General features: G+C 45.8%; 1 protein-coding gene across 1 annotated transcript in view; it reads left to right on the forward strand.

Annotated features, from left to right (window-relative positions):
• Window positions 1-12,583, forward strand: part of LOC121860903 (calcium-activated chloride channel regulator 1-like) — a 53,810-nt gene that overhangs the window by 1,023 nt on the left and 40,204 nt on the right. The window lies entirely within an intron of this gene.

Raw genomic sequence — 12,583 nt, forward strand, 5'->3', positions numbered from 1 at the left:
TAACTAGTTCACTCACTGACGACGGAGGATCTCAAGAGTTTATAAACAACTTTTAGACCACTCAGGCTTTCTTCATTGTTGCCTTCGTTTTAAAAGTAAAAACTGAAGTCACGCTGTAGTGAAGCAAGATGCATTATACCATAAACTTGTCTAGTATGATTGTTGCTGTTTAAAATTACGGGTGTGTTATTGGTGCTTGACCGCCCACACAACTCCCCGCCCTCAATTGACTCCTCGGGCTGTTAAATAAAATACATCTAGACCCAACCTTAACAGGCTACTAAGACTTGGTAAATATTTTATAAAAGACGAGAAGAAACTTGTGAAAATAACAGTGTGTCTACTATGCGTCACGTTCTTGTCAACAGCGATATCCATAAAAACTGTGACGTTAAACCATTAATTACGGCAGATAATATACAGTAAATCAAAGTTAACTTCCCCCAAAATAATCTCAAAGATAACTTAAGTTAGGGATAGTTAGTTTGTTTTATCTGTCCCCTCAGGCTCTAGGAGGAATCATTATTGAAGTGACAGTGGCGCTTATTCGTTAGAATAATATCTACTCTTTCGCATCAGATTACATCCGGGTTTTTACCGCCGGATTTGCATTCTAAAAATCACAACAAACATATCCGTGACCACCACACCTCATACTAAGTGTCGTCTGTCACATTAACCATTTAAGAGTACACTACGTTCAATCATCTGTTTATTTGAATACACTGCAGTCAAAGTTATTGAGAGAACAGAACAATAATCAAGTTTAATATTATCACGATAAATCTCTATTATGAAGGGCGGTATTTACGCTTTGTTGTTGTTGACAGACGCTTGTTGCAGCAACAAATAGGCTAGTTAAACTTAACTATCCTAAGTTTGGTTGATTAAATGACCCAATGACGTGATTATTGCCAACATGAACACCAAAACACAAGTGTGATGCGATAGATCTAGTTCAGATTCGTCTTCAGTTTTCCACCACATTGGTTTGGAAATAGAGTAGTGGTTGAGTGGAACAAGTTACCAAACATCATCATTAACTCGAATACGCTGGATAGCTTTAAACATAGGTTGGACGGATATAAGAACATAAGAAAATAAGGAGTCTGCAATAGACCTGTTGGCCTGTGCATGGCAGCTCCTGTTGGGAGTTACAACCACTCTCTATCGTCCATGAATCTATCTAGCCTCCTTTTAAAACTTTCCAGCGTCCCAGCACTTATTACAAAGTTGCTAAGCTTGTTCCAATCGTCCACCACCCTATTTGTGAACCAGTTCCTTCCTATCTCCCTGGATAGTTTCAACTTAGGTTGGATGGATATATGAGCAATAGGGGCTGGGTGTAAATGGGACTGCCCAGTATGGGCCAATAGGCCCGCTGCAGTTTCCTCCATTCTTATGTTCTTATGTAAACCTAAACTTATCCAATTTAAATCCGTTGCTACCAGTCCTATCCTGCTCGGATATTATAAGAACTTTATCTATATCCCCTTTATTGATTCCTTTCACCCACTTAAATACTTCTTTCAAATCTCCCCGCGCTCTTCGTCTTTCTAGGGAATGCAAGTTTAGTTTCTTTAACCTATCTTGATATGGAAGGTGTCTAAGTCCCGGAATCATTTTCGTCATTCTTCGCTGCACCGACACCAGTGAATTGATATCCATTCTATAAAAAGGGCACCAGAACTGAACGGCATAATCGAGGTGCGGCCTGACTAGCGCAAGGTATAATTGCAATATGACCCCCGCATTCTTATTGCTTACACTTTTAGATATAAAACTTAATACCCTTTTTGCCTATTTCGAACATTAACGCACTGTTTTCTAGGCCGTAGGCCCGGGCTTACAAGTACCCCTAGGTCTCTTTCACAAGTCGACTTCTCTAGTTCGATGTTGTTAAGGCTGTATACGTTCACAGTATTTGTTCTTCCAATATTCAGTACGCTGCACTTACTGGTTTTGAATTTCATTTGCCATTTTCCTAACCACTCCTGCAGTTTATTTAAGTCCTTCTGTAGGGCATTTGCATCCTGCCCTGAATTAATCTGTTGCCCTATTTTGGTGTCATCCGCAAACTTGCTTATGCCACTGCTGATCCCAGTATCTAGATCGTTTATGTAGATTATGAACAAGAATGGGCCCAGTACTGACCCCTGGGGAACCCCACTGGTTACACAGCCCCAATTAGATTTAATACCATCTACGCTGACCCTTTGTTTTCTATCGGTGAGCCATGATTTTATCCAATTTAAAACTTTCCCCTCGATACCATGAGCAATAGGGGTTGGATGTAAACGGGACTGCCCAGTATGGGCCAAAGGGCTAGCTGCAGTTTCCTCCATTATTATGTTCTTATGTTCAGCAGTTTGGGATCTTTGCTCACGAGTAAACACGCCTACAGGGATATGTAAAAAAAAATATTAATTATATGTGTAAATCAGTTCTCCGCCATTATTTTGCGGGTAGAATTTTGTCCATGGGAAAATTCTATGATAGGATAGTGACCGACGTGTGATCGTGGTGGTTGGCTTGTGTCCGAGTACATCCTCGTTTTCTTAAGTGGCTGAGTGACTCGGTGGTCGTGCAGTCCTCTCGGAGAATACTCGTCATTTGGTGTAAAAAAAGAAATCATTGTCGGTCAACGAGGCGTGGAGGCCCCGGAACAAGGGATCGGCACCACCTTCCTGGACCTTCCACTCCAGCGCCCCAGACCGAAGTAAATGTTAAAAAAGAACAACTAACAAATGTATTATTATCATCGCTGTGTCTCTTTCAAAGTTCATTATTTTTTTTCTGACAGAATTCGTTTTTCGTTGTTTCTTGTTAGTGTTTTGTTCATTGTTCTCGCAGCTGGCCAGACCAACTCACAGGTCTCTTTACCACATCCTCTTTCCTCCATACAGTGTACCAGCCACACTCGTCCTCCGCCACGCTTTACCTGTGTGTTCCACGAGATCTTGCCTTCATGGGGAGGTTACGGCGTGAATCGTCTGCGGCCTAACGTATCGACGCTTGATTTTTATGTTTGTTAACTTCACTCTCACTAATTGGTGTTGTACAAAACCCGGTAATTAGAAGATGATAAATCTAAACTTCGACCATTTTGAATATTCTCAAAATGGTCAGTTTCATAATCGAGAAAGACGTGTGTGTTTGTACGTTACTTTCTCATAAAACAACACTCGTCTACTACCAATGTAAATACACAAAATCCCTCTACAGGTTTTATAATGTAGAAATTCCATCTAAACAATTCCCCTCGGAACAAGTTCCGCCAGAGAAAATCCCTCCTAATAATTTCCAATTTGACAAAATCCCATAAGTTTGTTAGGTCAAAGTTTCAGTGAACATTTTCTGAGGAATTCAATCATTGTAGTAGACTTTAACCCCTTGTATACGGGGCCGCCTCCGAGCTGATTAAAGTCGTCTGGCGTTAGCCAAATAAAATATTAAAAGTGTCACCCTCGTAGTGAATGGGTTAAACTGTCTTATACTGTCACTACACGGCAGGCAGGGCTCGACCAGGAGTGTCTAGGCGACCATCTGCATATTGATATTACTATTACGCGTGTTGTAATGCTCTCACATGAATGAACGTCTTGTAACAGGGAGAATATACTGGTAGCATGTTAATGTAATACGGCTGGTCGAGTCTTGGCGGGATGTAGTGTTAGAGGTCAGACACAACTACCGGCCTCCCTTACCTAACCCAGTCAAACGGAACGAACCTTTGCTACCTTAACCTCAAATAACCTATAAACATTTCGTTACTTAAAAGAAACAAAGTCCTTACCCAGAAACTACATCCCCAGCAAATTGTTTTCTTCTGTATTTAAACTTGGGTTCTTCTGCCATCTAGGGTCCTGCTGTATACTGTTCTACTGACGCTCCTTCAGGCTGCTCTATGATCCCTGCAGTATTTATGTATGACCTTCGGTGGAGCTCTCGTGAATGTTTACAGAAAATTGCGAGGCTGTGTTTGTGTGGTGGTGATCACAGTTGTATCCTCAAGGCGACTCGTTGTGTACATTATGCATAACACAAATATATCATAAGTTAATGGTTTTTTCTCAATAATTGATCGAATACTTGTCATAAAACTACCATTAGCAATTTAGCATCACTGAGTCACAACAATCCACTGGTTTTCTAAGTTCGGCTATGATAAGGGGGACATTTCCAAAAAGGGGGACATTTATTCTATATTTTTGCGACACTATTTTTTAACCAAGAAAAATGTTTAATGATGAGTTGAAAATATATAAAAAGTTATATAAAATATACTTAGAAGAATTGTTGATTTGTCAAATATCACTATAATGTGATGAATGCTATTTTGTGGTCATTTTTCTATTTTTTTTAATGCACTGTATATATTACATACATGCATTCATATAGTATAAACTAAGAACTGAAATAAATGAATTTTCATTTTTACTCCTGCTGAAACAGCATGTGCTCACCACAGTATACCCGCACCACACCCTGCGCACCCACACAAGACTTACGTAAAAGGTTGCTAGCTGCTCATCGTAATTAAGGGTTTGCCTCTGTATATGAGCCCGAGTTTAATTGATTCAGTTTTACCAGAAATCTTACTGATGGGATGATGATGCTGTCAAGCTTATGTTAATTTGTGCAGCGTCATCCCTGCTACTGGATATTGTGCACTTTGACTTAGTGCTGCACACATCCCACTCGTTTAGGTGTACTGTATATATGATCTTCGTATTGTGACTAGGAAATAGTTGTCTGACATTGTAAATTACACTTCTAATGACAGAAACCGTCACAAGGACAGGTATATATAGAGGATTGGTTCATCTGCATAGTATTGGGTTGTTTGCCCTTAAGAGAGCAGTTATGTGTGAGGAGATAAAGAGTGGAGCTTGTACTCGCTGCCGGATGTTTGGGAGTAGTTGGATGAATGGTTCAGCCTCAACACAACACATACCCGGGGACAAATAAAAGCTTGTTATAATCTCTCAGCGGGCACCGAGCACTACAGTAAATGCTGCCTGGGATCGTAACGACATAAATTATACAAAAAAATTACTTCCACGTCCAGTCGTGTAGTCCGGCATCATCCTGAACACTGACGTTGGTCGCGCTCTTAGATTCTATTAAATGTCTTAGACTTGGCAGTGGCGGTGTACCCAGTGAGCGAGTTGTTTGCTCTAGCTGAGTTTTGACTTAACTAGAATATTTCTGAGCACGTAACGCAAGTTTTTGCAGCAGTATCCTGGCTCTAGGCGGAACGACCTGCCTGCTAAGGAGCCCGCGGCGCTCCACCTCCCACCACTGCTTCTCCAGCTTGGTCCTCCTCTCTCCTCACTGCCTTACAGACGGGTTCTCCTGTTGATAAGTTCATTCTGGTTGTTCTGTCATCGCTCGGCCGTCCCTCTACTCCAACACTTCTCCCGGAGCGGGATCTCTTATAATCATTGACGCTATGCGGCATTTAGCAAGTGACCCGCTTAATGTTGACGCACAGACAAATGCTGTGATGCTGTGTGTCTCGTACACTACAGGGTACTCTTGATGTTGAGATACATAATTCCATATATATATATATATATATATACATGTTAATTATGTTTGTTTTAATGGTCGAAGATATAATAATATAATGTTATCTTGGGTGTGTAGTGACGCAGTAGACAGTTACAGCGGCACTGTATGTATCACTGGTAACTCTCACACCACAGAGCCCGGAGTTACAGTCGGGGCTCCGGTCTAGACTCCTCCCGCTGCCTTTATTTACTTTCATAGGACGTGTCAGACAGCTTGTGTCTCCCTGCCTAGTCCGAGTCCCTGTACCCGCCGTCAAGTGTTTCAAGAGATGTTTAGTGAAGATGATGTGCCCACTGTGTTGTTCATTGTCAATTATAGTTTAAGCTAAAATATGCCCTTAAATTATTAGGCTTATTATAAATACAATTTAAAGGTTTACTCCTTCCCTCACCTATCCATTACTTATTATTCAGTAGCCTCTGAGGCGTCCTTATTGAGTGGCTCCCATAGGCCTAATGGCTCGCGAGTGGCAGTGCGGATGTATTTCAGCTAATACGTAGCGGTAGGTACACAAGGCACTGCACTCTACCACCCTCACTTCCTCAACGGTAAAAGTGGGTATTTACTGTATACCATATGCAGGCGAGGGAGCTTACGTAGGTTTGGTGAGGTGAAGCACTAGACACAGCCTGCAACACAACACTCACCACAGTCCTCAGTAACACAAATTCTGATATATTTACCCTAGTTTACATCCGTCCCCTCCACCTCTCACCCCGTTTAGCCCTCTCCACCTCTCACCCCGTGTAGCCCTCTCCACCTCTCACCCCGTGTAGCCCTCACCACCTCTCACCCCGTGTAGCCCTCACCACCTCACCCCGTGTAGCCCTCCCCACCTCACCCGGGTAGCCCTCCCCACCTCACCCCGGGTAGTCCCTCCACCTCTCACCCGGGTAGCCCCTCCACCTCTAACCGTAGTTTGTCTCATTCATCGGTTCACGAGTCACATCCGGTCCCTCTCAAGAAAATCATGGCCTCTATTTTTCGTCTTGGTTGATGCCGAGACGTACAGAAGCAACATCTTTCTTACTGTTGTTTACTTATTTTTTCTACTGATGATAATTCGTTTTAAGAAATGGACTTTGGCTAAATTTAGTGGATCACCTACACAGTTTATAGCGTCTAATGATTAAACACTTCAACCTAGCCTAATCATCCCCCAGGTAGTACCGTTAGGGTGTTAATCGTCGGTTGAAATACGTTTGAGTGTCTAATCTGTCCCACAAGCCCAGCCATGGCCCCGTCTGTCATACTTCTAACTAAATCTCTCAAGCCACACCTCCAACCATGCCCTCCAGGAAACACCTATTCTAACCACACCTCCTCCAACCATCCCCCTAGGCCACATCCCTCCATCCACACCCTTGTTCGTTATCTACACGCCCTTCCCGGCCCGTACTAGTAATACACTACTTTAAGTACCATAGGTACTTGTGTGGCCATGCGGTATCCTAAGAAGACCCCTGATGGAGGTCACTAGGGTGTGCTGGGAAGGTCAGGTCAGTCTGTCATGACACCATCTACAACGTTAACACAGGGCAGTACAACTTATCTCAGTATATTATTTTAATCTGTTATTCTAAAACAAAATAATTCCAATGGCTGACTTCCTCGTCTCGACTCCGCAGTGATCTTGATATTCTTAAAGTGTTGTAACCCGCACGAGGGTCCTCACAGCCTGATTGATCATTGAGTCGCCCCACGAGAAGCTCGACTTTAAGTGCAGATGCGGGGATGGGAAATGCCTCCGAACCTCCTCAGGCAAAGGCTTCCTTACCGTACCTGTATATCATCATTAACTCGAATACGCAGGATAGCTTCAAACACAGATTGGATGGATATGTGAGCAATAGGGGTTGGGTGTAAATGGGTCTGCCCAGTATGGGCCAATAGGCCCGGGGCAGTTTCCTCCATTCTTATGTACTTATGTAATATGTTAGGAGTGTGCTAGCTGCTGCTAGTTGGTGTTAGTCCGAAAGCTTCCCCCTCGCATCAGTCAAGCTAGAATGCCATCGCTGTAACACTGCGGCTAGTCCTATCACAACTACATCGTCGTGAATAGGAACCCGCGTAGGTCGAGCGAGCGTCTCCGTCAGCAGCAGCAGGAGTGGGGTAATTTTGCGGGCAAGTTGTTGACCTCGGCGACCACAAGAGCCCGGTAGCTGGGGCCCCGAGAACAACCAGCAGAGGAAGGGATGCGCGGGAATCATTATTATCGTTGTAACACCAATTTCTCAACCTTGGGTTTCGGGCAACATCTTGGTGCTGTTTTGGTTTATTTTCTTGGTTTTGTTGGTTAGAGCCTCGCTGGTGCTGTTAACTCTGATGAACCACTAGGGGGAAAATCACGGAGTAACTTGGTATAAAGCTGAAGCTCCTACAGTTGTTGAGTGTCAAACAATCTATGTTTATATCCGCAATTTCTAAAAATAAAGAACCCGGCATCCTTTACCTCAGCCCATCTCAGTGTTTTAGCATCGCCTAGAAGTCTTCGCCAGAGTTTCAAACTGTAGCGTCCAAGGGACCATTCTTGCAAGGCTGCGTCGTGAGCGAAATGTTTTGCTTCTAGAACGAAAATTCAGCTCGGTTGCTATTTGCTCGGGTCAAAACAGAGCAATTACAGCCTTGATTCCGAATGACTTGAGCCCGCGGAGGTACGACAGGTAACCCTTTAGGCGAGTCTCGACCAAGATTACCAGAGCTACTTTTTAACTGCATTTCTGGTGACACCCGCAAGGCAGGTTAGGAAAGTTGATTTAGGGTCGTAATTGTGGTGTAAACCCATGTTTATCATTTGGCGTTATTGACCGAAATGACTGGTTGTTGGTGCTGATACAAAGTCTTATGGTCAGTCCTGCTTCTCGACTTTTCAGGTAACGGACTGTGTAAAGTTTGTGTCCGCGTCAGCTCGCCGACCTAGGCCAATACTTCTTCACTTCAGGAAGGTACTGGATAACGCGGTCCTGGTGTTCATTATGTCCAGGGTTAAATTACTCTGGGGGTCTCCTGCTTCTTCTTGTTGAGTACCAGAGACTCCCGACACAAGCGCCAGGTCGTCGCCAGTCATCTGCATATGACTGATGACTCTGGGGACTAGCGGGTAATGATTCGGGAATTTGAAGCTTTGTGCAGAGACTCTATAGTCTCTTTGAGTCTATGATCCCCCCAGGGAGGTTCCGGGGCAGTGAAAAGAACCTGGACGACCTGACCTCCGCCATCCATCTCTAGGCGAGTCAAGTTATGAATGGAGGAGCTTTGGTGTAGAGCAGCTGTGGGGGGGGGGGACCAGCGGCTGTGAGGGTGTGGCCGAGGGACCCAGCGGCTGTGAGGGTGTGGGCCGGGGGGTACCAGCGCCTGTAGGAGTGGTGTGGCCGTGACCCAGCGGCCGTGAGAGGGTGTGGCCGAGAGACCCAGCGGGCTGTGAGGGTGTGGCCGAGGGGACCCAGCGGCTGTGAGGTGGCCGAGGAGACCCAGCGGCTGTGGGAGGGTGTGGGCGGGGGACCAGCGGTGAGGGTGTGGGCGGGGAACCAGTGGCTGTGAGGGTGTGGCCGAGGGGACCCAGCGGCTGTGAGGGTGTGGCCGAGGAGACCCAGCGGCTGTGAGGGTGCGCTGTGGAGAATCTGAACTATAGTCTCCTCCTCCTCCTCCTCCTCCTCCTCTGTCGCCTTCCTGTAATTACGAGTCTCGTGATTCCTATCGTAAACTACTTGGCTCTAATTATCTATTTTCCTTTTATGGCGTCTGCTGCTGTAGCGGTTCCCTCACTCTGTCTATCTCCCTGCTGCCTATCTTTCTCTTCTGCACATCCTCTCTCTCTTACTGTCATTTCCCTTTCACCCTTCCCTCTTTATCTCGTTTACCTCATCTGGTCTCTCTCTCTCTCTCTCTCTCTCTCTCTCTCTCTCTCTCTCTCTGGCTCTCTCTCTCTCTCTCTCTCTCTCTGGCTCTCTCTCTCTCTCTCTCTCTCTCTCTCTCTCTCTCTCTCTCTCTCTCTCTCTCTCTCTCTCTCTCTCTCTCTCTCTCTCTCTCTCTCTCTCTCTCTCTCTCTCTCTCTCTCTCTCTCTCTCTCTCTCTCTCTCTCTCTCTCTCCGCCAAATGCACCCGGAGTAAGAAAACGAAGGAAATGATTGTCTTTTGTCTTCCTTGAGGGCGTCGTTTAGGTTCCACCATAAAACTTTAGATTGAGCCGAGTTTTTACACGTAGAGCTGCATAGCCCGGGAGGAGGCCACAGACTCATCCCCAGAAGAACAATGGATCTTCCGGGTGAGATGGGATTGGTCAGCACGATGTAGGACGTATGATGGTACTGACGTTACACCTTCCACGCCACCACAGTCTACTATCTGAACTGTAGGGATGTCGATGGTACAGCTTGAGTCAGATATAAGAAGGGCGTTGTTCAGTGTCACCCCACCGGTCATCTCAGGTCTGAAGGTGGATGGTCCTCACTGCACCTCCAGGAGGACCAGACACTCATGCCACCTCCTCCATTATCACCTGAAATATACTGTACAGTGTAATATAGTGTGGAAGTTATCACAGCATCAAACACTCGACTGGTGTCAGTATTTATATATGTTGTTACCGTGCGCCATCTTGACGACTACGTCACTTCCGGTGAGGCAATAAGGCTAGGAGATGAGGGACGAAATGTTGAGCATCTCCCGGTGCCTGGGGGTGGAGGCAGCATCCATCATCCCGGCACAGGTAGTAGTCCTGCCCCCAGTACCACCTGCACTCCTTCCCTTCTCGTCTCTCAAGTTAACGCACAAACACGTTTCTCTCCTCAGCTGGGAGACTATCAGCACACTCTGGCCTCAACTTCGGGTATATATACAGCATCGTGAGCTAATTTCATCTACACAGTGGCTTCAATCTTCCTGCAATGTTGACGCCATTTAGCACGCCGATATTGAGTCGCTGCACGAAAGGGTGATTCTCACTGAGAAACATTAAATTACTAATATTGAAGAATCCGGCCCGGCTGTATAGGGCCTGCGTGTTGAGACTGAGATACCGGAGGTACTGTGGTGGTGGTGGGGGAGTGTAGGGGTGGTAGATGGTGGAGAAAAAGTGGTTGATGACCCGCTATTCTACGCACGCGCGTGTGTGTGTGTGTGTTTAAAAGAGAGAGACGGCTACATGACTGTGTACATGTGACTGGATGTAGTTATGCCTGGATGTGCATGCATGTGTGTGAGCTCACACGACAGACATGGGAGTCACTGTGTGTCACCTCTCACCGTGGACGACTCTCTTGTTGTAATTAAACCCTACCACCATCACCCTTACCGATGCTCCACCACACAACGCTGTTATACCAACACTCCACTTCACCAACACTCTCGTGTGTTTGTTTGTGTGTGTGTGTGTGTGTTTTTTTTTTGTGTGTGTGTATCTTGTCTTTGATCTGTCCCCGGCGTCTGAGATAATTAATAACTGTATAGAAGATAAATGTGTTGTCCCTGAAGGGTTTGCTGGGGCGAGCGTCTTGCCTCCAGTAGACAACACAACCCAGGGTGAAGCTGTACTAAACATCGCGTAGAGTGTTACACCAAGCTGTTGTTTTCCTCGCTTTACTGCCTGTATATCCAGTTCTATATTAACAACTGCTTATTACGTATGAAATCACCAAAGCTTTGTCTTGGCTGCTTGATCCCTGTTGCGTCCGGTATACGTCTGTGAAAGTGTTCCCTGTAGGAGCAGTGCGGATATAGCACACTGAAGGCTGAACCTCTCTTACATTACTCAAGGTGGCAGTGTGGTCAGTACTGCATTAGTACCATCTACACTGTGAAATTAAGTACCCCATCACTTAAGAACGGTACAGCACCACTGGTATGGGTGGTGGCGTAGGTTTGGTGGCAGGAAGGATACAATTTTATACAACACCGAAACTGATATTCATTCTCGCTCCTTCTCTAACTCAGGTGATGATATATTACCCAGAAACACTTTATTTATACGCGAATTTATTGGTTACCGAAATATTTTTGTATGATTATTTTATTTGCGACAAGATGGAGGGATTAGAATAAAGGAGACTGGCAGGAGTGTTGACCAAGTCCCTCACATCCAAGGTCAATAGAAGGCACTCAACTACACCACGAGAACATAGTAGCAGTGAGGGGGCGGTGTGACGCTGGCCTGGTACAGGGTGAAGTGTGTTCTATAAATAATAGGAGGCATTGCCGATCTTACCATTCGGATGAGAGCAGCACACGAACCCGGCCATGCTGTGGCCCAACACCCTCCCCGAGTGATATTGTCAACTTATCATTACGGTGGTCACGTGAGACTCGACAGGCAACCATGAGGATAATATAAAACAAAGGGCTGGATGGTCAGAGCCCAGGAAGTAATGACCGTGTTAGGCCGTGGGTCTGCGATAGGGTCCTCCAAACCCGCCCTACGTAATCTACGCTGCGATCATTGAGCAGATACCTGACAGGTACTCCCAAGATTCTTCAGCTCTGAAAGTCACAGACAAGGACGATGGTGATGGTGGTCCTCGTGAAGGTGTTCCGGAAAGTGGACAGGTACTTCACCTGTGCAGTTATCACTAGGTGTTTACGATTCCCGGAGGCTGGATGGTCTCGAAAAGAACTTGAAGACAACAGACAATGGCAACCGTGCAGGCGGAGAGAAAGGTGGTGGCTGAAAAGAGGTGGTGGACACGCCGTCATTGTGGCCGACACAAGCCTTTCTCAGCCGCCACAATCAGTATCACGTGGGGCGCTCTGAGTACCATTGTTCTCAATCCCGAGTTTAGCGCTAACTTAAGAGCGGAGCCAAGGACAACCTCGGTGACATTAAGAGGCTTTGTCCTTATGGCTGCTGTGGTCCCCAGTCTGGTTAAGGGAAGGAAGGCCAATCACGAGATCAACTGTAAAGGTCTTTTCTACCTCAGTCTCAGTGCCTCCTCTTGGTGGTCCAGGAAGCTATGTTTCCGTGTTGATGAGCGACCTCCCCATGGCGAACTCCCCAGTAACCCTGGCCTAACAG

This window comes from Homarus americanus, unplaced genomic scaffold (assembly GCF_018991925.1).
Source record: "Homarus americanus isolate GMGI-L3 unplaced genomic scaffold, GMGI_Hamer_2.0 scaffold52806, whole genome shotgun sequence".
Classification (NCBI taxonomy): Eukaryota; Metazoa; Arthropoda; class Malacostraca; order Decapoda; family Nephropidae; genus Homarus; species Homarus americanus.